At 39.8% G+C, this 26,726-nt stretch overlaps 1 long non-coding RNA gene across 1 annotated transcript; it reads right to left on the bottom strand.

Moving 5' to 3' along the window:
• Positions 1-465: 465 nt before the first annotated feature.
• On the bottom strand, positions 466-25,053 carry LOC126402022 (uncharacterized). Its single transcript, XR_007571148.1, has 2 exons — positions 24,915-25,053; positions 466-3,526 (listed from the first exon to the last, which is right to left on the bottom strand). It is a non-coding gene; the product is annotated as an uncharacterized LOC126402022 (long non-coding RNA).
• Between the last annotated feature and the right edge of the window lie 1,673 nt (positions 25,054-26,726).

Genomic DNA, 26,726 nt, shown 5'->3' with positions numbered 1-26,726 from the left:
GAAATGTTTCATATAATATGATCAATTTTCACATATTTACTTATTATGTAATAAGTGATTACATTATAAAGTTATGCGAAACGTTTCATGTAACAAGATAAGTAGAATATTGTTTTAACAAGAAAATCGTGGCGTTTTTTTACAAGAAAGGCTTCTTGTGACAGCGTGACAATATTTGTTTTAATGTGAAATATCTTGCGATAACATAATCTTCACGTCTTTACCTGATACTTATTTTTTTATTTTATTTTTTTGTATGTTTGTTTTCTTCTGGCATAGTAGCAACACACTTCTGCACATATTCTATATACTGAGGGGGATGTGTCCACTGCATCCCACCTCTGTCTCAGCCAGTGGTGAACAACAACTAAGTACATTTACTCAGGGACAGTGCTAGAGCAGTGGTTCCCAACTGGAGGATTGTGGTCCAAAAGTGGGTCATGGTTCCAATGACTTACAAACATGTCGACTTTGTAAAAAACACATTTTATTTTTAAGTACAGTGAATTTTTGACAGTGCCATTTCCTGCTGTAGAATGAGCGACTAACAGACAGCTACTTGACAGAGACAGCAAACTAGTTCGATGACATGGCCAAACACAAGTATGATGCCGAATGTATTAAACTGTGTGGACCTTGAAATAATGACTAAGGAGAAATCTGGACCCCGTGGCTGGACCAGTTGGGATATATATTATAAACCTTTGTGTCGGGGTCCTGCATTAGCTTTTCAGGGTTTATTTAATTTATCCAATCATGGTACATTTTTGTGTGGCTAAAGAAATCTATAATTTGTCACAAAGTATTGATTTAAAAATGGTTTTGTTGCTTCTGCCAAGAGTTTATGTTCAGAACTGCGTCGATTGCAACAGTTTGCTATTCTGCCATAAAATGCCATAAGAGGTCATCAGAAATTAAACTACCTTAAAGTATATAAAGTTGCTACATATACTTGTTACAACAATAGAATGCTGCTCACTTGTTCAAGCATTAGTAACAATACACTATTAACTTTTGATACTTAAAGAGACAGTTCACCCAAAACCAAAACTTTTCCTCTTACCTGTAGTGCTATTTATCAGTCTAGATTGTTTTGGTGTGAGTTGCCAAGTGTTGGAGATATCAGCCGTAAAGATGTCTGCCTTATCTCCAAAATAATGGAACTAGATGGCAAAAAATACAAACTCAACAGCAATGTCTCTTTGCAGAAATCATGACCTGGTTACTCAAGATAATCCACAGACCTTATTGTGAGCAGTTTTATGGAGGAACTATTTTCTGTCTATTAAGCTACAACACCCAAGTGTATCACAGATCAGAAGGAAGCGTGCATCTACTGCTAGCTCACCTAGAACCACTGAAATAGGTAGCATTACAGCTCAGCCAAGGAGGATGCTGTTAATGTTTACATCTTGCACTGTCATGAGCACAAGCCTCTCATTTATGAGTAGATGCACACTTCCTTTTGCCAACCCAGTCTCACTCCCAACCTGTCAAATACAGACACTTGGTCAGTGGCATCAGAAAGTGACCCACCAAGGCAACTGCCATCGTATAAAGAGGGCAAAAGTCCACATAGGGCAGGAGGGAGGGGGCATGGATGGGTCAAACTAACTCTGAACTTCTACTCAGGAGACCTCTGTTTGTGTCCCATGTGAATCCAAATGTCAATAGTTATTTTAAAAACAACGTAGTGGGCTAGTATGTGTAGCATGTCACATTATATTAGATTAGTGACAAACATTCTTATTTTAAGAAAAACATTTGTTTTTGTTTTTTTCTAGGCCTACCCATGTGTTTTTGTTGCCCAATACCTAAGGAAATAAACCAAAAACAAAGTTTTTCACCTACATTTTGAGTTTACTTTAAAAGAGTTTGTCATTGTGCATATGTGTTCTAACATTTCTGCATGATAATGTGTATCTTTTGTGTTTTTTATTGTGTGGTTGTTTGGCTGTAACTTTTTTGTGTGCTGCTGTCTTGGCCAGAGCTCCCTTGTAAAAGAGGCTGCTGATCTCAACGAAACTTAACTGGTTAAAATAAGGGGTTAAATGAAAATAAAAAAAGAGACAGAATTTATTTGTAAAATGGAGGTTTATTCTGAAAAGACACAATGCATGATGAGTATCGGAGTGTCCAAAAAGGATGTTAAACTGGTACCCAGAGCGTCATAGTTAGATGTTGTTGGGAGTGAGAATGTGTGGTCTGCGCAGTGATACGGTTGGCAGGTATAGTACGTTAAAAAGAAATAGTTCATACATCAAACTGCTCACAACAAGCTCTGTGGATTATCTTGAGTAACCAGGTAATAATTTCTGGAAAGAGACATTACTGTTGAGTTTTCAAAAGTACATTTTTGGTGCTTTGAGCACCACAAGTCGAAGATTTGGTACAATATATTGGAGAGAGGGCAGACATCTCCACAGCCAATATCTGCAACACTCAGCAACTCACACCAAAACAATCTAGACTGATACATAGCACTACAGGTAAGATTAAAAAAATTTATTCTTAGTTTGGAAGTGAACTGTCCCTTGGTGATAATACTCTGATGATCTTACATCTATGTTATTAGGATGTGGAGTGATGATGTCACATAACCTCACCTTAAACCTGAGCCGATGTCTAACCAGCCAGTTTGTCCCTTCTGTTTTTCTCTTATCCATCATTTCAATTCACGTAACATTAATTGCTAAGACTGTTAGCATGCAGTGCTGTCAGAGCAGTGTGTTTAGTCATATGCATACATTATAATGTACAGTATACAGTACTGTACATGATGAAGGCTGCTGCTTCACTCTGTCTTCTCCCTCTCTTTGAGACATTTGTAGGTCTGGCCTTGTGGGTTGTGTGATGGATTTCATTATCTCAATAGCTGCACGTGTGTGTGTGTGTGTGTGTGTGTGTGTGTGTGTGTGTGTGTGTGTCTGAATTCTACAATTGGGTCCAGAGAATAGGCCTCAACTGAAACAGACAATAGTGGCCTTTCAGCATATTTTCAATATCCTGCCCGTGTTGTCTCCCCCTCTCAGACCTGAAGCCCCCCCTCCTCCTCCTCTCTCCATGTAGTGGATGGATGGATGGATGGATGGATGGATGGATGGATGGAGGCGGAAGTGGCAACGGTGGCAGCAGCAGCAGCAGGGAGGTGAGGGGGTGTAAAAGAAGCCCCCCCCCCTCTTCGTTCTGCGCTTCAACAATAGCATTTGCATATTTTTATACTCTCTGTCTGTCTCTCTGTGTCTCTCTCTCAAAGAAAACAGCCTGAAGCGTGAATACTCCAGCAGCGGGCGTGCAGAGGAAAACGGAAGCTGGGGAGACGGCGTGTCCGCTTCTGCTGGGGGAGAGACAGAGAGACGGTACAAGCTCACACACTCACACACACACACTCACACAAGCTAAGGCCCTTACCTCCAGAGGTTGTGCATCAGGGGGAGGATGGGGGACAAGGAGGGGAGTCATAGGAGGACAAAAGTTTGGTGTGTGTGTGTAAGTGTGTGTGTGTGTGTGTTGCCAGGGGACTCTCCTGAAAGAGGAAGAGACAAAGAGGAAAAAAAACATTAGAATCAGATGGGTGCACTCTGAAAAACAAAAACTATATTATATATAAATATTATGCCAAGACAATACTAAACCAGTGGAGGAGAACACATGAAGTACAATTTCAAGGCCCCAAGAAACCCAGAAATAGTAAATAAGAACAGTTTGTATGTGCAGGTGACGTAGAAACCCACAAAGGAAAGAATAAAATATACATAGATTTAAAAATAATTTTTTAGTTTATTTTAGTTTAGCTTAGCTTAGTTTAATGTAGCTTTGCTTTGTTTAGTTGAGTTTAGTTAGGTTTAGTTTAGCTTGGCTTAGCTTAGTTTAATTTAGTTTGGTTTAGTTTAATTTAGCTTAGCTTATCATAATTTAGTTTAGTTTAGTTTAGTTTTGCTAAACATACTTTAGTTTCGCTAAACATACTTTAGTTTATTTGAGTTTAGCTTAGCTAGGCTTAGTTTAGTTTAGCTAAGCTTTGTTTAGTTTAGTTAAGTTTAGCTTAGCTAAGTGTAGTTTAGTTTAGCTTAGCTTAGCTTCTTCCAGCTAAACTTAGCTTAGTTTAGCTTAGTTTATCTTAGTTTGGTTTAGCTTAGCTAAGCATAGTTTAATTTAGCTAAACATAGTTTACTTTAGTTTACTTTAGTTTAGCTTAGCTAAGCTGAACTAAACTAAACTAAACTTAGTTTATTTTAGTTTAGCTTAGCGTAGTTTAGTTTAGTGTTTTTAGTATATTTTAGTTTAGCTTATCTTAGCTTGGTTTAGTTTAGTTTAGCTCAGCTTTGTTTAATTTAGCTTAGCTTAGCTTAGGTTAGCTTAGCTTAACTTTGTTTAGTTTAGTTTATCTTTAGTTTAGTTTAGTTTATCTTAGCTTATCATAACTTTGGTTTGGTTTGGTTTGGTTTAGTTTGGTTTGATTGAGGTTAGCTTGGTTTGGTTTGGTTTGGTTTGGTTTAGTTTAATTTAGTTTAGCATAGCTTATGTTAGCTTACCTTAGCTTAGCTTAGCTTGGCTTTGTGGTATTTAGTTTAGTTTAACTTATCTTAGCTTAGTTTAGCTTGGTTTAGTTTAATTTATCTTAGCTTAGTTTGGTTTATTACCTCATGTTTCTGTTTAACAGGGGTCATGCACAACACAACTGTCGAGACAGAATTAGCTATATAGCTGAGATGCATCTACGGTCCAATATAACACAATACAAACAATTAAAAGCAAATCAGTTTGTTAATTTATAAACAGTACATCACATGTAAAACGTCACACAAAACATACATGATATAGTCAGATAGTTGAAACAATGCAAAGGTTTCAATCAGTGATCACGTGATTGGTTTGTCTTAAGCCATGTTTTAAGTTTTGTTTTAAAAATACTAAAACTTGGACATAATCTGATATAGGTGGGAACTGAAGTCCATTCAATTGATGCTCTGACTGAAAATGCAAACTGTCCGAAATTCCTTATTCATCTGCATGAAGTACTTTTACTTTTTATGCTTTCAGCACTTTCACTCGTAATGGAGTATTTTTACAGTGGGGTATTACTAATTAACATCTTCTCTTAATTAAGATCTGAATACTTCTTCCACCACTTCATACTTATGCTACACTTAATTTCAGAAGGAATTATGATACTTTTTACTGCATTTCTATGGCTATAGTTACTTTGCAGATAAAGGTTTAACAAACAAAACAAAAAAAAAAAAATCTACTTCTGCCACTATTTGTAGGGTTGTCTTTGGGATTATTTAGGTGAGTGGTTCTCAATCTTTTTCATGTCAGAGACCCCTGCGTTGATACACACAGGGTCAGCTTTATTATGGCTCTCCCTGGAGCATTCTGGGGGTTCAGTGCCTTGCTCAAGAGCACCTCAGCAGTGCCCAAGAGGTAAATTAGCACCTCTCCAGCTGGTACAGAGGTACATCCAACATGCTTTTGTATGTTGTTTTTATTTTTCTTATGTTCTATCTCAGCCATTTTGTGTGAGCACACATTGACCCCTCGTTGAGTATCGGAGTACCAGAGTGTGTAGCTGTGCTCTGATTGTTCATTGACAGAGCAGATTGATTCTTAATCAAGCCAATTGCAAACATGGTGAGTGTGTTTGTGTCTGCTCTGTGCTGCTTACTTGACAGTGTCTGATGAAGACACATTTCTCAGAGAGAAACTTTGCTCTATTAAATATAATTTATCGGGCGCTGTCGCTGTGCACTATGTAGCTTGTCTGTGACCAATGCTAGTTAAACTAGTAGTTTAACGACATTTTGCAACTACATTCCTATTTGTATTGTGATTCAAGTAGCTAAATTACTTTTTTTGCCATTTTCATGTAGTTAAACTGAAACAATAAACAATTTTGGGCCATAAAAGAAATGATTCTACATTTTATCAGGCAGAATTTGTGAAACTAAACCTAAAGTATTGATTATATGCCATTTATGAACAAATGTCCAGGGAAGTTGTTGCATGCTATTTTAGAAGTTACCTGGCTACCTGAGTAATCCTGCTCAGTGCAGCCCCCCCATTTGGACTGACAACAGGTAACCGATGGACACAGTGTACAAAACTAAAGCGGACATTTCTTGCACTTTACATAAATAGTTAGGTATTTTGTTTTTTTAGGTTATGACCAATGAATAAGTGAATACTAAACAATAAACTCAATTGTGTGTAGGAATATAAGGGGCTTTTAAGCATGAAACATTTAATTTCCTGCATTCTGGTGAATTTTTCAGCACCAGTTTATGGTGGAAATGTCTTTAATTTCATCAAAAAAAAATCTTATGCTACTGTTGTGTTTTTATTGCAGCAGACAAATAAATATGTTCTAAATGTCCCCTTCAAAATCTATGCCAATTTGCCAAAACACCACACATGTGCTTTAATCTGCATTCTTTAACACTACACAACCTATTTCAGGCCAAATTATGACATCCCGTATTGATTTCCAATCCCAAATCAATACCAGCTGTGCTAATACGTACCTCAGCCATGACTCGTGGTGAAATGAGCACGACTGGATTCGCTAAGGAGCGTAGGTTGTGTTTCAACATGAATGACGGGGTCCGCCAGAAAATTCTGAGCATCACACTCGTAATTTTCCTGTTTTATACACCAATTTGAGCCTTTTCTGCATGACTTTAATTGTGAGGAAAAAAAGTCCTCTGCAAATACACATGTTCTAAATATTGAAGGGAATGTGTCCCCCTGTATCCCCCCTGAAATCTACGCCTAAGACTGTGTGGCATTTTTTTCTTGGCATGTGATTTTTTTGTGTTTTTTTTAGCTATATTTTGTTATCATTTTGTATCACATGTACATTGTCAATTTGATCGACTATTTTTTACGAAGTAGTTTGACCAACTTTTTTTCCAAGTAGCTTTAGAAAACCAAACTAGATTTCTCCCTCGGGTAACTTTGCTGTAGTTCAACTTATTCCAGTGTACGATATTGGAAGCTTGCAAAGCTGCAGTATGCTTTTAAAGTAGTTTCCCCAACACTTTGTGCGACTCTAGTTTTCTTGTCACTTCCCAACAGTACATACAGTAACTAAAATCAGCTCTACCTTGACCACCTTGACTGTGCATCAATGCAGTAGTTCAATAATATATTTTCAGCACTGTCAACTGTAAACCATGGATCTCCACTTTTGGTGATTTTTGTGTTTTTATATATGCAGAGGGATTGCAATTCTCCAACTTCTCAAGGTCAATAGATTTTAGAAATGTAATTATTTATTTATCTATTTATTTTAAAATCACAAAGAGACACTAAATTACTTCAAGGAGACAAAAAATAACTACAAAAAGGGGCAAAACAACCACAAAGAGACACAAAACTACCAAAAAAGACACTAAATTACCCCAAAGAGATACAAAAATGGGCAAAACAACTACAAAGAGACACAAAATGACCAAAAAAGACACCAAATTTTCTGAAAGAGACAAAAAAAATAACAACAAAAAGGGGCAAAACAACCACAGAGAGACACAAAATGACCCCAAAAAGACACAAAATTAACCTAAAGAAACCCACTGGATTATATCACAAAGCTGAAAATAGGGCTGTGTTGTATAATAATGTACACTAAATAACAATATCAGAGAAAGAGACTGTTCTTCATGAGTACATTGACTTTAATACTTTATAATTTGTTAATAATACTTATCTAACCCCGTCAAAGTAAAGTTTTGAATGCAGGACTTTTACCTGTTAGTATTTTTACGCTGTTGTTTTGCTACTTTTATTAAAGTGAAAGTTCTAAGTATAAATGTATCTACAATACTTGATAAAAACTACAAAACACTCACTTTTGAGACCTGAGCTCATAATCTTTTGCATTTTCACATGAGGTTCAGTTTGTCCCAAAATAGATCTGTGCAAATATTTGTTGATGTCCACCGCCTGCCTGCAGTCCGGCCTTACAGCAAGTTCATGAAAGCTTTCCCATTTGCCGCTCCTGAACACTGTTTGTCTGGCAACTCTTTACTGGGAACATGATGTGTTTTCAGTTTGTTTGGAGTAAGCAGAAGAAGAAGAACAGCACACTAAGCATAAGCAGCAATGGCCCCGCTAACTGAGAAAACATACAGCGAAAGAGACTCAAACGTCAACAACAGAGGATGTATGTAAAGGGACAAAACAGTGCCGCCTACACAGCCTGATTGACAGGTGATTTCTTGGAAAGTGCAGCACAGGAATACAATAACACAGCAGTGAGCCAGGAGGGAAGTGATAAATGTTTACAATGAATAGATTATTATTTTTTTCTACTTTTCACCAAAGCTGCTTTGTTTCCTGCGCTTATGAAATGCCATTTTCCTGATTAGAGTCTTGTTTCTTGAAGCTTTCGGAAAAAAGTTTTAAGAAAAATGGTAACTAAATATAAGACTCATTTTCTATAAGAGTTTGAATCAGCCTCTGAATAAAGATTAAGTTATTAAAGAGGCTGTTAAAAACAAAAATCTAAGCTTTGTAAAGACACACAAAGCCTCAAAAGCTGCTGCCTAACCTTGAGATCAGCTCCTTCCTCAAACATTTTGGATATAAACAGACATTTAAACATCAGAATATGTATCACAGCTCTGACATAGACTCCTGTGGGTGCAACTTTTTCAAACACATACAGTCAGATTACTGGGAGAACAGAGCAGCGTTACATAACAGCGTCATTCAGAGTTTTAGCTGCAGGAGAACACACAGGTTTGATAAATGTAGGCTAAACTAAAGAGTTTCTGTGGCGACGTACTGAGACGTGCGTTAGTCATTGTTGGGAGGATTTTGTGCTTGTGGACTGCTAATCCGAGAGGTGTACGACAAACACAGCCGCGCGCACCGGGGAGGGCTGAATTTGAAGCACACAGTCGCCAACCACAGGCGTAACCGCTGAGAATTGGCCATGCTTTGCTAAGCTTTCGTTTCACACCTACAATATGAAGGTTACAGTCATGAGAACAAGACGCACAGTGCTGTGCAGGGGAGAGAACAGCGTGCTGCATGTAATTTCATTTTACATGACACCCTGCATTATCTCAAGTTCAGTCATACAAAGGAGGCGTCCCTGTGGAAGACCTTGATTTGGAGGTTGTGGGAACATAATACATGCTTTCAGTCTTTTCTCCTATTTTGACAATGAAGACATCCACATGAACAGTGATACTGTTCCAGGGCCTGGAAGGATTACTGAACGGGCATATCAGGCACAGGCCCAGGAGCCCAAAGCGTAAGGGGGTCCCCCTGGCCTTCATCTGCAAAATGTCACTGAAATTAACATGTACTGGCCAGGAAGATATTCAAAATGACCACAAAGAGATGCAAGGGAACTGCACAAAGACACAAAACAACTACAAACGGGGCAAAACATCCACAAAGACACAAAATAACCAAAAAAGAGACACAAAAGTACAAACAGACAGAAAATGCCAGAAAAGACACTGAAGAGTCACAAAAGGGGGCAAAACAAAGAGACAGAAATTGACCAAAAAGGACAAAAAAATGACACCAAAGAGACATCAAATTACACCAGAGGCACACAAAATTACCTCAAAAGGTCACAGAAATTCTTAAGGAGACACAAAATAACTACAAAAAAGGGGCAAAACAACCACAGAGAGACCCGGAATGACCAAAAAAGACATGAAATTACCTCAAAGACAAACAAAGTGAAGACAAATGGGGGTATAAAGTCATAAAACTTCCCAGTGTGACACAAAGTAATGACAAAAATGGGTGAAACATCCACAAAGAGGCACAGAATGACCAAAAAGACACAAAATTACCCCCAAAAGACACAAAACTACCTCAAAGAGACACAAAATTACTACAACAGGAGGCAAAACAACCATAAAGAAAAACAAAACTACCAAAAAAGACAACAACTTACCCCCAAAAGACACAAAATTACCTCAAAGAGACACAAAATCACCTTAAAGAGACACTAAATTAAGTCAAAGAGACTCGAAATTACCTCAAACAGACACAAAATTAACTCAAAGAGACTCGAAATTAACTCAGGGACACAGAATTAACTCAAAGAGACTCAAAATTACATCAGAGAGACACAAAATGACCAAAGAAGACACTAAATTATCCCAAAGAGACTACAAATTACCATAAAGAGACACAAAATTAACTCAGAGGGACACAAAATAACTACAAGAGGGGCAAAGCAACCACAAAGTGACACAAGATGACCAAAAAAGACACAAAATTACCCCAAAGAGACATAAAGTAACCAAAAGAGACAATAAATCATACCAAAGAGACTACAGAAAGATGCATTATGATCACAAAGAGTTGCAAAACAAACGACACAAAAATAAGCTAAACAACTGTAATGTGGGTGTGTCTTTCTATTAAGGAGAGGTGGGGGGGCCTTTTGCAGATCTTTGCCCAGGGACCCATTGTCTGATAATCCGCCTCTGTTCCAGGCGATATGCGTCCGTACCAGCATGTGCGTTGAAAAGCAACAAAGATGTGATTTGTCCCAAATTGACAATACATGATGCGCTGAATGCGACACCACCTTTCTGGCAGTGTGAAAAATACTCCAAAAACTATTTATATCAACAGAGAGAAACCTGTTTGAATCCTCTGAAGGACAGATTTAATGTGATCCTGCTCGGCAGAAAACAAAATCCTGGTTTTTGAAGCAAACTCTTGCCAAAACAGGCAACAAATGGAGACACAGTCAGCATCACTTCCTGGAATGACGAACTGACAGTGCACGACCAAAAGCCAAAAGCTGAGAGGGATATTTGACTTGACAGTCCATGCTGAGGCAATTTCCCAACATGGTTGAATAACAAAGTTCTATTGTGCTCAATTCTGTGCCGCATTGTTTAATTCTCTTCATCATTTATACAAGCTAAAGATTCCCCTTTAAAGTCAAAGAAAAAAGCTCTGAAACGAAAACAGAGGAAAGAGGTTAGTAGTATGACAGAGTCCCCCCTCCAGCCCTGTGTGACATACACTATTTCCTAGCCTGGCTTGCAGTCTGCACCGAGGCCTGCTGGTGAGTAATGTGTGGTGGGTGTGAGCTCAGAGGGGTCGGCGGCCAGCATGCAATCCCCTCAAAGCCGCTTTTGTGATGCTGCTGGCTTGAGCGCTCACGCCAGGCCTGGACGGAGAAGGAGGGAGGAGATAGGAGGGGGGAATGAGGGGGCTAGCAGCAGCTCTGTGAAGCGGGGAAGAGAGAGTGTGCCTGTAAGTGTGGCCAATCATACTGCTGTAGAGGCTTTGCAGTTGTCACACATCCAGAAATCACGTCTGGTGTCTCTACTCGAGACTGTAAAGTTAAAGAGTTGAAAGGTCAGGGAGACTTTTATCAACTTCTGTGAGTACGAAGGAACTGCAACAGCATAAATTATAGTTAAAAAATGTAATTAATTCACAAATTAATGAGAAAGTTTGGGGAATTTGCAGAAGTCCTCCAAAAATTATGTACTGAAGTTTGAAATAATATGTCACAGGATAGCTTTGTAGGTAACCAGGCTTAGTTAGCAAAGCATTGTTAGTGACAGCACAATTTCTGCTATAAAATAATGATAATAACCCCAACTCCTAATAGCTTATTACTTTTTAACACTAAAACCAAGGGCATAGGTTTTGTTTCATGAAATGGCGGGGTTGACTGTCCTCTGCCAGAAACTTTTTAGCATCCAAAATTTAATTTTATGCATTCTGTTTAATTCTGTCCACCAATTTGTGCATTTTCTGCATCAATTTATGGTGTAACTGTCTTTATTTTTTTTACAAAATAAAAGTCCTCTGCTATTTTAATTGTTTTTAATGGGAGGGGACAAATGAACATGTCCTATGTAATGAGGGGGCCATGTCCCCTGCGTCCCCCCTCATTGAAATCTATACCTATGACTGAAATAACAGAAATGATTGGGACAAACAAAGACAAAAAAAATCAAAAGAGCAAAAAGAGACAGGGCAAAAAGGCCCCATAATGCAGAAAGGCAAAACAACAGCAGAGACACAAAATGACCAGAAAAGACACAAAACCCCCAGAGAGACACAGAAGTATCTCAGAGACACAAAATAACTACAAAAAGGGAAAACAGACACTAAATGACCCCAAAGAGACACAAAAGATCTCACAGAGACACAAAATGACCTGAAAGCACACCAAATGACTCCAAAGAGACACAAAATTACCAAAAAAAGACACAAAGGCCCCAGAGAGACACAAAATTATTATCGCAACTACAAAAAAGGGCAAAACAACCATAAAGAGACACAAAATGACCAAAAGAGACATTAAATTACCCCAAAGTGACACAAAATAACTGTAAAAAGGTGCAAAATGACCACAGAGACACAAAATTACCCCACAAAATAAGTTTAATTTTACAAGTTTATTTTAAAGTCGTATATTTTATATAATTAAAAAGTCACTGAGGTAGCAGGACGCTGTCATGGAGGTGGTGATAGTCATTTCAACAGGGAAGCTTTTCCAGAGTTTGGAGGGCCATGACCACAAATACAAAACCTCCTCCGGGGCATTAATATAGATAGAGCAGGTAGTGCGGTTTAAGGTTGCAGCAGTATACCTTGATATGAAAACTGATGGTTATCATACCGTGTACATTTGCTTATCTACGACATTTAAAATAATACAACTGGATGGAGAATCTCCCCTTCAATTAAGTTATTTTCAAAAGAGAGACTGTCTACACATACCTCCATTAAAAATTTTATTCAATTTAATAGAATTTGTTTTTTCTCGAAGGATGTTCTTGTGCCAGAGAATGCTTCAAACTACAGTAACATTAAGTACAGTAACAACAATTTAACATTCACACCCAGAACAACCAGTGGGTTCCCCAGGGTCAGGGGAGTGGTTTCAAGTTTCAATTATGGCAATAAATCATTGATTCATGTAAAAATAACTCCTCCGTTTTCAGTCCTTTAAGGTTCATTCTGATAATAATAATAATAATAATAATTCTGCAATACCATGAAACTGCGATGTTTTCTAATACATACAGTAAAAATGTAAAAATATGTAGATGTCATCCAACCTCAAGTCTCTATTTGATCATGTGACGAGATGATACAATATGAGGTAGCTAGTTCAGGCGCAAAGTCTAGTAAAGCTAGTGACTAGTGTGCACTTGGGCCAGTTGTAACTACCTTACACCACTGAACCTCCTCAAGTCTTAAGTTTAAAAAGGGGAAACTTCTAGCACAGTTTTGTTAACACTATTTTTGGATAGTCTGCTTAAAGTATATGTAACATGTCAACAGCTTATTAGTTGAGATTCAACAATTCAGCAGTTTCGCTTTGTTTCGGTAGAGTATATATGTGACAGTTCATAAATGTACTGACATTTTCTCAGAATAATTTTGTTGATAGGTTTAGCCCTCAGTAGGCAGACTATCCAAATAAAGGGTTGCCAAGTTTTGTTGGAGGATCTGAGGTATGTATGGACACAAAGGCTCACAAATGTTTGCTAGATTCAGAATGAGGAGCTCTTTGAATGTTAAAATTAAAGGCCTCCAAGGCAAGGTTGCAAAACTTGTAACCTGTGTAACGTTATACTGGACTTGCAGCGATAATTTACAACGTAGCATTTCATATCTTATAGAAACAACTGGAAGCCAATGGCTGCCTGGGACAGTTGGAAAAATGTATTCAAATTTGTAAAACTGTGCAGTGTGCTTTTTCAAAATGGTAGGCAAAGATCTAAAGCGTACTGGACTGGACTGGCAAAAATATATAAAGTACTATTTCATATCAGATAGACAGGACTGGAAGCCAACAGCTGCCTACAGTTGAAAAATGTATATTCAGGTTTGTAAAACTAGGCAGCATGCTTTTTAGTATAGCCACCAAAGATCTAAAGTATACTGGATTTGCAGCAATAACATACAAAGTAGTATTTAATGTGATATAGAAATGAATGGAAGCCAATGGCTGCCTACAACAGTTGGAAAAAATATATATTAAAGCTTGTAAAACTGTAAAGCAAGCTTTTTTAAAATGGCAAGTAAAGAGCTAAAGTATAATGAACTTGCAGTAATAATATAGAAAGTAGTATTTCATATCAAATAGAAAGGACTGAAAGCTAATGACTATGTTAAAATCAAAGGCCCCCAAAGCATGATCTCAAAACTTAAGTGTGTCTCTGTTACGTTAAATACACATAACAATAAAAGCAATAATCCAAGTATTATTTACGAAGAAGTTAACACTCAAAAATTGGCAACAACAATTTCAACAACAGTCATCACTGCAAAATCCTAAGTGGACCACTGAAGACTATGACATCCCCTTATCTCAAATCAAGACCAGCCCACATTAAACCAATGAAAGGAATATGGAAAAAAAACTTGAACACACGTTAAATAACTAAAACTGTTTCAGGTTTACTGAATAATTGTGTTTTTAATTGCTAATTGCTTTTAAATTCTAATTGCTAATAGTAAGACACCGATTGAGAAAATAGGTTCTTCTTCAGAACTGCTAGCAGAGTTTTGCTGCAGTATTTGAAGTTGAATTTTGGTATGCATGGACACAAAAGCTCACAGATGTATGCTAGAGCCAGAGCATTAAAATCAACTGGAATCCGATGCCAACAAGCTAATATCTGAGGGTGTGATGTGTCATGTGATAGCTGGTGAACAAATCATATGGATATAGAACCAAACTTTATAGCCATTTATCTTGAAAAGGAAATTCAAACTTTGACCCAACATCACTGAACCTTACTGAAGGAGCTAAAGTCCAACATGTAAGAGCCACCATAGACCTCCAACATGGCCAACAGAGGGTGACTTGCATCATCTAACTGCTCTCTGTAGCAGTTCATATGTTTGTAACCTCTAGTTTACCCAGTCTGTGTGTGCAGGAGCTGTGAGCCCAGGGAGGGGAAGAGGGAGAGTCATTTGGAAGAAGATGTATGTAAACCCATTTCCAAACAAATGGGCCTGACTGCACGGCAACAGGGAGAGGTGCCATAAGCGTCCGGCGTGCATAATGCCCGCATGAATCAAGACTTCCCCGGCTGCCGAACGTGACCACACAAGCTCGCGTATGAATAGCACATGTCACCCGCGGCCGCATATCATCAACAACAGTCGCCGACCCCAACAGCAAGGCCCCATTCTGAATTTGGGAGTCACTGATCATTATTATGGACGCTTGGAAGCTGCAGCTAGCTCGCCACGTTCAGCCAGTCATACATGTTTACTTGGTGGGTGTGATGGAGTTATAATACATGCAAAGCCTACACTGCCTATGCAGGGGTCTCAAAGTGTGGCCCAGGGACGTACAGGGGCCGTGTGGAGGCTTGTAAAGGACGTGCATTGGCAAGTCTTAGCTTCTGTACAAATGTATATTTTTGCTGAATATTTTCAAATACATGCTGCACAGTTTGAGTTTGGGATTTATTTTTACAATTGTTGCAAGCAGCCATTGGTTTCCATTCATTTCTGTACAATGTGAAGTGAATTAGCAAACATTTGACAAATGATTCTGCAAATCACGTTGCTGTGTAATAGCCTTCCAGATGCATGTCCCCAACTGCTCCAGGCAGCCATTGATTTCCATTAATATCTGTGCAGTACGAAAATGTGGCAGATTCTTACAACTTAGCAAACATTAAGTCTGCATACTTTTTTTGTTATTGTTAGAGACTTAAAAGAAAAGTCTGCACTGTTTTACCTCCTAACATTTTTGTAACTTTGACAAAGAAAAAAACATCAATGGCTGTCTGGGACAGTTAGAAAAACTGTATTCAAATTTGTAAAACTTGCACAGCATGCTTTTTAAAACAGCGAGCAAAGATCTAAAGTATACTGAAATTACAGCAGTAACTTACAAAGTTGTTTCTATACTAACATATAGAAATGACTGTAGGTCTATGGCTGCCTGGGACAATGGGAAAAACTATATTCACATTAGTAAAATTGTGCAGTATGCTTTTTAAAATGCTTGGCAAAGATCTAAAGCGTACTGGACTTGTAGAAATAATATACGAAGTAGTATTACATGTGATATGGAAATGACTCGAAGCTAATGGCTGTCTAAGACTGATGGAAAAGTTATATTCATATTTGTAAAACTGTGAAGCATGCTTTTTAATATGGTCGGCGAAGATCTAAAGTGTACCAGACTTGTAGCAATAATACAAAAAGTAGTTTTTCATGTGATATAAAAACAACTGAAAGCCAATGGCTGTCTGGGACAGTTGGACAAACTATATTCACATTTGTAAAACTGTGTAGAAAGCTTTTTAAAATGGTCAGCAAAGATCTAAAGTATATAAGACATGCAGCAATAATATACAAAGTAGTATTTCATGTGATATAGAAATGACTGGAGGCCAATGACTGCCTAGGACAATTGGAATAATATATTCAAATTTGTAAAACTGGGCAGCATGCTTTTATAAAAGGCCAGCAAAGTTCTAAAGCATACTAGACTTGCAGTAACAATAAACAAATCAGTATTTCATGTGATATAGAAATGACTAGAAGCCAATGGCTGCCTAGGACAGTTGGAAAAACTTTATTCACATTTGTAAAACTGTGCAGCATGGTTTTTAAAATGCTCATCAAAGATCTAAAGCATACTGGATTTGTAGTAATAATATACATAGTAGTACTTCGTGTGATATAGAAATGACTGGAAGTCAATGGCTGCCCAGAACAGTTGGAAAAAACATATTAAACATATTAAATTTGTACAAGCATGCTTGCTTTTTAAAATGAAAGATTTTAAGTGTACCTGACTTGCAGTAGTATAGCATAGTAGTATCAAAATATCCTATAGAAATGACTGGAAGTAAATGGCTTCCTGGGATGGTAGGAGGAATACATTCAGGACTCTAAAACACACCCTGATAATTACCGTCACCAACATAATCTTTTAAGGGTGTATAGCAACGTACATTCGAGCACTACATCTGCACCATAACACAGTGTTATCACAACCTTCTACGTGCTGGTTTTGGGGTTTAAAGCACATCCTTTACTTCCCCCTCCATCCAACCTCACTGGTCCCATTAGAGCTGTAGATTTTCTGCTCATTTGCTAAGCATCATGGATCATCAGACGGTATGTGATGGCGAACAGTATGCGCTGTCTGTCTCAGCATCACACCTGCACCTCGACACATGTATACATACTGTACAAACACGTACACACACACACACAGGCCGGGTAAACTTGGCAGGTCTGTATACAGAAGTACGAATGCCGCGCTCACACATGCACTCGATGCTATAGAACCAAATGTGCAGCTTTCTGTGCTCTACAAGTGGAATATTCCTATAAAACGCTTGTGCACACACTTAGTCCATGTATGCATGCAGGCAGGCTGCCTTCACCCCAAGAGGCCTGGCTCTGAGTCAGGGCCCTGCTGGTGACTCCAGCTACCCTCCGTGCCCCCGAGCATGCATGGCAGCAGCAGTATGTGTGTGCAAGCATGTCTGTAAACATACATTTGAGATCCTGTGTGTGTGTGTGTGTGTGTGTGTGTGTGTGTGTGTGTGTGTTTCAGGGTGGCAGGGTTGCCTCCAACGCCATTGCAATGAGGCCATCATTTATCCCTGATTGGGACGAAGGCAGCGGCGTTGAATTTGCGCTACAATGCGGCGCCCATAAAGACCGAGAGACGACATTTCCTCCCCATTTCCCTCATGAATATCAAAGCCGCCGCCGCCGCTGCAACACATAAGGAAAAATTACAGCCCTATTATTTTATTTGCATTACCTGTAATAGGAAGCATATTGGGTGCTGTATTTATTGCCTTATCAGCACCGGCTTGGCTGTAAACATTTGCTGATTTATTAGCCGTGCTGGCTTTGCCCAAACATCACACGTAATTACTTAGCAAATAGCGCAAAGACGGTATCAGGATTTTTTTGTTGTTTTTACTACTTTGTGGGGTTTTGCGATGGATTGACCAGACTTAGTGGAGAGAAAGCAGCCAGCTTTGGTGTTAGAGGTTGACGTATCTATTGCAGATGGGGGGTCTTAGAGGCTAGTTTTTCCTGCTGCTGCTGGCTCGGACCCAGACATGCCTATAGCCCAGACGGGAATCAGAGAATGGCTGTTATTTGTACGGCTCTATATCCAGAGTCTCTCCTATCGGGGATGTGGTTAGTGTTGTTTTTTCTCTACCTGAGCGCCCGCTTCCATCCAATTATGTTGTTTGTCTTCTCAAAGGCCTCAATACCTCTAGCTTTGCACCCCCTCCCCTTCGCCACCCTCCCTGCTGTTCCGCACACACTGTTCCACAAAGTTAGATAGAACTAGATCCATTAAGTTGGTGAAATGAGCAAAAAAAAAAAAAAAGCGCGAGAGAGGGTTACCCTGGATGCGCCCGTTCTTCTGTTATCCAATTTTACTGGGATTTGGAGTGATTTGCGCCTGGCTCCCCGTGGGAAATAAATACTTTGATTAATGTAATCCTGGGCAGGGAGGTGCCACAACCACCCCCCCTTTTCTCTATCCTCAGGGAACGCCACTGTTTAACAAACAAAAACAAAAAGCAGGGACTATGGAGAGACATGCACAGTGGCTACAAACCAGGCTGCTGAGGACTTCTATAGATTTGATTTCCTGCGGATTTAGTTTATTTATTAATTACTCAGCTTAATAACACAATATCATTCTTGATTAGCATGTGTAATACAGTCTAATAGAATAGAAAAATACCAGCGTGTCCGTCTGCTGATTTGCATACACAATAACGCCATGGTTTGTTTTGATGCTGCTGCTGCTGCTGGAGGTGGGGGTGTTTAGGCATGTGTGTCCATGCTGATGTGGTTTACATCTGTATGTGTGTGAGGAGGGATGTGGCCGGGACTGTGAGGCAACCTGCACCCAATGGGGGTGGGGTGAGGCTGGAGACTGACAGACAAAGCACCCCCTACCCTACCACCACCACCACCACCACCACCACCACCACCCCTTTCTTGCTCAAACACACATGCACACACACACACCTCTTTCCCCTCTCTCCTCCGCCCCTCTGACTCAGAAAGCTGCACTTCATCTTATCTTTGCCGATCTGTCCCCCGTCACTCACCTCCTCACCAGCCAGCACTAGTGGCTTTTTTTCTGTCAGTGTGTGTGTGTGTGTGTGTGTGTGTGTGTGTGTGTGTGTGTGTGTTTGTGCCATACAAGCACCTGCATTTAGATCAGTCACACGGATGAATCTTTTTCTCTCTATGCATCTTTTTTTTTTCACAAACCTCGCTGCAACTTTTGACCTTTATTCTCAAATTAAATCACGTCTCAAATTTATTTCTAAAGCCACAATGTGACTCATTTTAATCTGTTGCTCATTCTGTCTGCCCCCAAACAAAAACTTAATTAATTTTGTCTAATTGAAATACTCTCCCTGTGCTGAAATTTTTAATTTTATTGTCAGGAAAAAACTATTTTAATCATTTAATTTCATGCCATAACAGGGGCGTACGTTTTGTGTCCAGACTTGGGGGGAGATATATGAATGGTGAGGGGGATTTTGAGTATCAAACACTTTATTTCCTGCATTCTGGTGAATTTTTCTGCACCAATTCATGTTGCAAATGGTTTCAATTCTGTCAAAATAAAAGTCCTCTGAAACTTTCATGCACATGTTCTAAATATTGTGGTGGACTCTGCTTCCTCAGCCCCCGAAATCTACGCCCATGTGCCAGAACACATAAGAGACATTTGTTAACACCAAACTCGTGCTTTCAACGGCATTTTTTAACACCACAGAACCTATCTTGGGCCAAATCATGACATCCTTATTGATTTCCAATCCCAAATCAGTACCAGCTGTGCTGCTACATGCCCGAGCCGTGACATGCGTGAAACGAGCACTACTGGAATAACTAAATATAAATGTCCGGGACCAAGCTTCAAACACTTACTTTCCTGCATTATGGTGATTGTTTTATGCACCAGTTTGTGCATTTTTTGTGTCAATTAATGTTCTTTAATTTTGTCAAAAGTCATGCAGAAGTCATGTTCTAAATACTGTGTTCCCCCTGAAATCTACGCCTGTGACCATAAAGCAGGAAATTACGCGTTTGATTCTCAAACTTATGTGGTGGAGGACCCCCAGGTTTCACGTGTGCATCATGTAGATTTGTAGGTGTAGATTTCAGGAGGAGGGACACAGGTAACATGTCCTCCTCAATCTTTAGAATATGTGCATTTGTCCCCCAAAGAAAACCATGAAGTTGCAGAGGACTTTTATGTTGACTAATTTAAACACATTTGCACCATAAATTGGTGCAGAAAAGGCACAAATCAGTGCACAAAACAATCAGTATAATGCAGGAAATTATGTGTTTAATGCTCAAAATTTTGTGGTGCAGGACCCCCAAGTTTCATATATTGAGACGAAACCTACTCGTGATTATGGTGATTGTTTCATGCACTGATTTGTGCCCTTTCTGCATCAATTTATGGTGTGAATGTCTTTAAATGTGTCAACATAAAAGTCCTCTGCAACTTTAAGGTTCTAAAGACTGAGGGGGACGTGTCAGCTGCATCACCCCCTCTTGAAATCTCCACCTATGAGTACAAGGCTCTGGAATTATTCAAAACCTGCGTGTGCATCTGCTGCTTTCATATTTTTATTAGGGGGGCTAAATGCACATATTGAGGGGGACGTGTCCCCTGCGTGATAAAGTTAAAAGACGAGTATAAATGTATAGGTTGATGTCAGCCTCATTCTAACCTGGTGTAAATGTGCATGCACATGGGCGTAGGTTTTGTTTCATTATTAGGGGGACAAATATGAAACTTGGGGGTCCTCCACCACAAAATATTGAGCATCAAACACATAATTTCCTGCATTATGATGGTTGTTTTTTGCACTGATTTGAGCCTTTTCTGCATGTATTTGTAATTTTGTCAAAGTAAAAGTCCTCTGCAACTTCGAGGTTTTCTTGGGGGGACAAACGCACATGTTCTAAAGATTAAGGGGGACATGTCAGCTGTGTCACCCCCTCCTGAAATCTCCACCTATGAACACAAGGCTCTGGAGTTATTCAAAACCTGCGTGCGCATCTGCTGCTGCTGTCATATTTTTATTAGGGGGGGCTAAATGTTCTGAATACTGAGGGGGACGTGTCCCCTGCATCCCCCCTGAAATCTACGCCTATGTGCCAAAACACATCAAAGCCACTGTAAACACCAAACACATGCTTTAAACGGCATTTTTACCACCAAAGAATCTATTTCAGGCCAAATTATGACGTCCCTATTGATTTCCAATCTGAAATCAATACCAGCTGTGCCTGACTCTTGGTGAAACGAGCACCACTGGAGAGTCCTGCGATAACACTAAACGTATAATCTTTACCTGCATGTCAGCCCTTTTACAAGCAGTGCGCCCACAGCGCTGGCGCGGCTAATGCAGGGCAATTACTAACCCCATGTAGAGGAATAAGAGGTGTATATAACTCTATATTGGCCTTTATTAATAGAATATTAATAAAGAGCCTCTGTCTCGTTTGAATGGCCTGAGAAAAAAAATCCCATTCAGGTCTGAAATTGAAGGCATGTTTAATGCTTACACTGATATTCAGTGTAGCCCATTTAATTAACGGTATAGTAGCTACATTATCATTTAAGTGCTCCAAGTTGGATTCGGCTTTAAATCAACGTTTGGCCTGACGTGAGACACACTAAACGTATGTCGTCTCGGATTAGTGACTGGACCAAGAGGTAGAAAATAAATTATGTAGCCCATAGGCAACTTAAATAGGCCGTAATTAAAACGGCGGGAATTGCATCAATTTAATCTGAATATTGTAACCAGGGGAAAGTGGGAGCTACAGGCACCCACTGCCGGGGTTTACCCACCTTTCCAGGACTGACATAAATCTGCATGTCAGGTGTCATAAATTAATGGCGGCTGCGGAATCAGAGTGATGAGCCTATATGAGGATGTTTTATGGAGGAGAAGGTAGATTAATGTTGTGGGTGAATTGATTTTGGTGTTTTTGTCTTGTGGTCGTTTTTATCCCTAAAAATCATCTCTGAAACATTTTTAAATCCAAATCTGTGCACCGATTTTGGATGCAGCGTGTGATGAAATGCAAGTTCATGCAACCATCTTGATGAATTAGACAATCTGCTCCTGGAGGAATAAATAAATGGCCTCCTGCTACCAATAAGCGTCATTGTACAGCATGACAGAATGGGTGCATAACGCAGAGTAATAACGCACAGTGCTGCTTTGATGCTTTGTTGCTGCTGCTGCTGCTGCTGCTGGTACTTGTAGTGGTGCTTGCTGATGATGACGATGATGAAGAATAACAGTGGGGATAGTGCACACGCTAAATGGCCGGTCATGCATGCGGAGAAATTGCAATGCACTAATTCCCGGGATGATTCATGAGCCCTGCCCAGCCCCTCGTTTGCTAATAATTCTTAAAGTCGCCGGTTCGTCATACGTTTCCACACAGACCTGCTGGCTCAGACTTATGGCTTATAGGCGACTGCAGATGGCGACTGGTTTAAAACAGCGTGCTGGACCTATCTAATCACAGACTATTTGCATATCAACTAGGGCTGTCACTGATAGGCTGCTTGTCACAGGCTTGCACTGATCAATACAAGCAGTTTTCAACTCCTGATGCTGATGGCTGCAGAAATATGTGGAAAAATAATAACATGTGCGGGTCTTGGCTGCAATGAAATTGGGTGGGATATCTCTTAAAAATTGGATAATTAAATTAAGGTGATTTAATTGCCTCTGGGACTGAGGGATGAACCAGAATATAGTCGGAGCCCTCGTTTTTATATGGTGCGTTTGGCCTGTTTTTGCAGGAATTAGCAAGATGCAGCATTTCATCTCAGTGTGTGTGTGTGTGTGTGTGTGTGTGTGTGTGTGACATTGTTTCTCTACAGTGACCCGCTCAGTCATTTTCCTCCTCCAAGCCCACTGATATCTTAATTGCCAATCGTGTCATCCAACCATCAATTCATGTCTGCACTGGAAAGGGTGGCCATAAAATTACACCACTACAATAAATAAATAAATAAATAAAATAAAAAATAATTTCTAATAATAATAGATTTTAATTACAAGTTGTTTCATTCAGTAGTTCCGCCTTACAATATCAATATAAATGGTGAAAAAAATGCGCACAGTGCAAAAAAATGAATCAAAAGATTTTGGTTTAAATTAAAATTGCTCTAAATAGCCTTATAATATTATCTAATTAAAATAAAGGTTAAAGTCTGCACCGGAAGCACGTGCTATCAGCTCACCATATCAGAATTTATCAAATTAAATAAATAAATGTCATAAAAATATTAAAATATTCAAAAAATGTGACATAAAATTGGTGCTTTTTTGCAGTGTAAGCTATATGATATTTGCATCATGAGTGAGCGCGACACCTGGCGGCTGTTAAATATTTTTTTTATTCTTCTTTGAGTCAACAATGACTCCCAAAATCTGTTTCACTCAAGCAACAGCTGCCTGCATTAGAGTTGTGTAGATCAGTCCAGATGCCTGCTTTCTCCTGCATCACAATAATTTGCGAGTCTATGGAAAGTAGTGCGTTACGTTACTTTTCCGTTACGCACCACAAATTCATTGATTCTGATCTGATTTATCGCGATAGCGTGGTTGCCTCTCAAAACCAAGATCTGTCTCAGTAAAGCAAAATTATTTACTGTGTCAAAGTGAGATTTTCCCAGGCTGCATGGTGATGGAAGTGACATCGCTGTAGTCTGTTGATGATGCAAGGTAAAAATGAAACACTGCAGTGAAGCCACAATAACGAATTGGTGTGTCTTAGTGCTGCAGATGGTGTAATTTCGTTACTGTAACGCGTTACCGCCCAGCACCCGAATGCTGCTGGCCCGGGACACCGAGCCTCTTTTCATCTCGACTCCAGTGCACAAACATACAGCTTAATGCGACTAGTGTTTCCCCCTTTTATTGGGCTCACCATGGCTACCAAGTGCTGGGCTCAGAAATGCACTCCCTATCAATGAAGGGGGAAAAAGGAGTTAACCCGTGAGAACAAAATAACCCTCAGCAAAAAGTAGACCGAAAATCCAAATCTTCTTCTTAACAAACTCGGGTTAGTGTGTGATAGATCCTCACTGTGGGACTTTGAAAATGTAACCGAAAGTTGTGACAGACACTGGAGTGATTATTGTCTGCCATTAAATAATTGCCTGAGACCGGATCTCTTTTGGATCTGCGCCTCTTTTTTAAAATCTGTCGTTTTAGTTTGAGTTTTCGTGACATTTCCTCCGCTCCAAAACCCAAAACCCAGCAACTAAAGAACAAACCGGTCAGCATCCATTAACATCGCAGGCTATTTATAAGCTTTGTCTGCCTTGATGGGGGTGCAGTTTAGGACCGAGCTGCTCGCATATAAACTTTAAACAAACTTTGCAGCGGCAGGATCGATTTATATTAAACGATTTCATATCGCACTTGCCTACGCGATCCCTCTGGAGGATTCAACCGAGGGGTCTCTCTTTCTCACACACACTCCCTCTCTCTCTCTGTCTCTCTCTCTGCCTGCTTAAAATGTGATTGATTGCACTTTTCTCCGGTGGACATTCACTACAAAACAACACAGCTTTATCCATCTGCCCGCGATTTACAGAAAAAGCAAAAAGGGAAGCTGGGGCGCAAAAGCAAACAGCGGGCGCGCACGTATTGATTTTTACGCATTCAGGGTAAAAGGAGAAAAAAAGGACACGCATTTGCATTTTATTTTAAAATATAAAAGACATCGGCGCAAGAGTGAAATATCACTAAAAGCAGCGAGCAGCAGTCTACAGGGCTGAGGAAGCAGCCACGGTGGAGCAATGCGCGATAAACTCCAACATTCCTCATGCGTAAAAAAGAAATCCGCATAGATAATTGTTGACTTACCTTGTGTCCAAGCAAAGGGAAATAGCTTCACATTGTTCATACTGGAGCCTGTAAATGGTTATCTCCCTTTCCTACGACTCGGTGCGCCCTAAGATTTTCTTTCCTCTGCCTCAACTGAGCAGGAGCACTCCTCGGCTCCCGCTATTATTTTCACTAAAATATATGAAAATTTATGCAAATGAAAATCAGCACTAACTGTTCGTCTCTTGTTATACTTGGGGATGATTTTTTTTCCTCTCCCCCCTTTCTTTCTTTTTTTTTTTTTTTTTTTTTTTTTTTTTTGCAAACAAAATAAATGAACTCCCCCAGCAGGGAACTTGGGGACCTTTTATAATAAGCAAATAAATAATAAACACATCATATATCAGAGAGGTTTTTTTTTATCGCCGCGCGGTGATTTCGGGGGAACATTTCTGAAATGCCTTTTTGACTCTCCTTTTATATATATAACATATTATTTTCATTTTGAGGGGGTTATCTTGCGTAAGGAGCCCTCTTCTCTGCACTTGGTGTCACGTTTCTGCTGGCCGCCTGAGACGCCCTTTCAAAGCGTGCAGTGTGGATTGAACAGCAGTAATTTAGACAGAAATCCTCACTGTATATTAATGAATAGAGGGCCCCATGGTTCTGGCCCCTAGCCTGCCTATTCAATGTAAACAAATCCACGAGGCTCCCTCGGTTTTGAGCCCAGTCCAAATTAAATCTACTGGGATGAGAAGGAGAAGGGGAGGAGGGTGGGGGGGGGTGCACTGGCATGGAGTACACAGCCTGTGCACAAGTACTCCTCTGCCTTATATTTGCCCTTAAATCCCTTTTGCAATAAAATCCATGCGTCATGTTTGATTTGGGGAGCTTATGAGGCGGTGTTTGGGGGTTACGCATGACATGTAGCTCTAACCTTTATACAAAATACAGTTAATCCTGTCAGAGAATCACCTGCCACAGGCCTTGTTTTGGTCAGGTGGGCTCAACAGGCTGCACCCCAACCAATGGGTGCAGTGGGAGCCATATATCTGGCGCTTATTACCACCCATGGGTGCGTCCATAGGCGCGCAAACAAAGGCCCCATTCATCTCCGGGGTTATGTGGTCATCTTGTGGGATGCATATCTCCCAGTTTTTTTCTCTGTCTTCTTAAGCAGACGTTTCCAGCGCACGCACAAATCCCCCAAGGACTGCTCAATTTGCCCTTGTTTTGGTTGCCACTTTCTCTTTCTCTGTGCTTCACTGAGGTTGCCTGTGCGCGGCGTTTCCGCATGGAAGTATCCCCGCAACCTTTGTGCGTTAACTCCTGAGGAGCCGAGGCTGCACTGAGTGGCTCATGGTTGCAGTGCCTCTCGTGCACTGTGCTGTCAGTTGATTTGTCCTGTATTTACGCACCTGAAAGACATTTTCACTTTTTATATGACCATAAACAGTTAACCTAAGCTGGCAGATGTGAGTTTTAAAATCTAAGACACGATTCCCTCCTCTTACATGTGGGTTAATATAACAAGATAAAGCATGTACCATTTATTGAACCCCATTTTTTTATTCTAAGGCTTTCCTGCATTTTTCCAGGGTGGCCCAGAGGGAATTAAACCCCTAACCGTGGCAGTATGGGCGCCTTATTCTATTACACAATCAGGTCAGGCTACCACATAATTGTAATTGTTACCAATAGATCTTATAGTGTCAAATGTGTGCCTTTTATTCTCTCAAACCTTGTATTCATAGGTGTAGGGGGGACATTATTTAGAACATGTACATTTGTCCCTTTCAATAAAAAGATAAAATTTGAAGAGGATTTGCAAAATTAAAGATATTTACAGCA

The sequence above is a fragment of the Epinephelus moara genome, chromosome 15 (assembly GCF_006386435.1).
Source record: "Epinephelus moara isolate mb chromosome 15, YSFRI_EMoa_1.0, whole genome shotgun sequence".
Classification (NCBI taxonomy): domain Eukaryota; kingdom Metazoa; phylum Chordata; class Actinopteri; order Perciformes; family Serranidae; genus Epinephelus; species Epinephelus moara.
The sequence above is the reverse complement of the archived record's forward strand: the minus strand, read 5'-3'. Positions and strand labels throughout refer to the sequence as shown.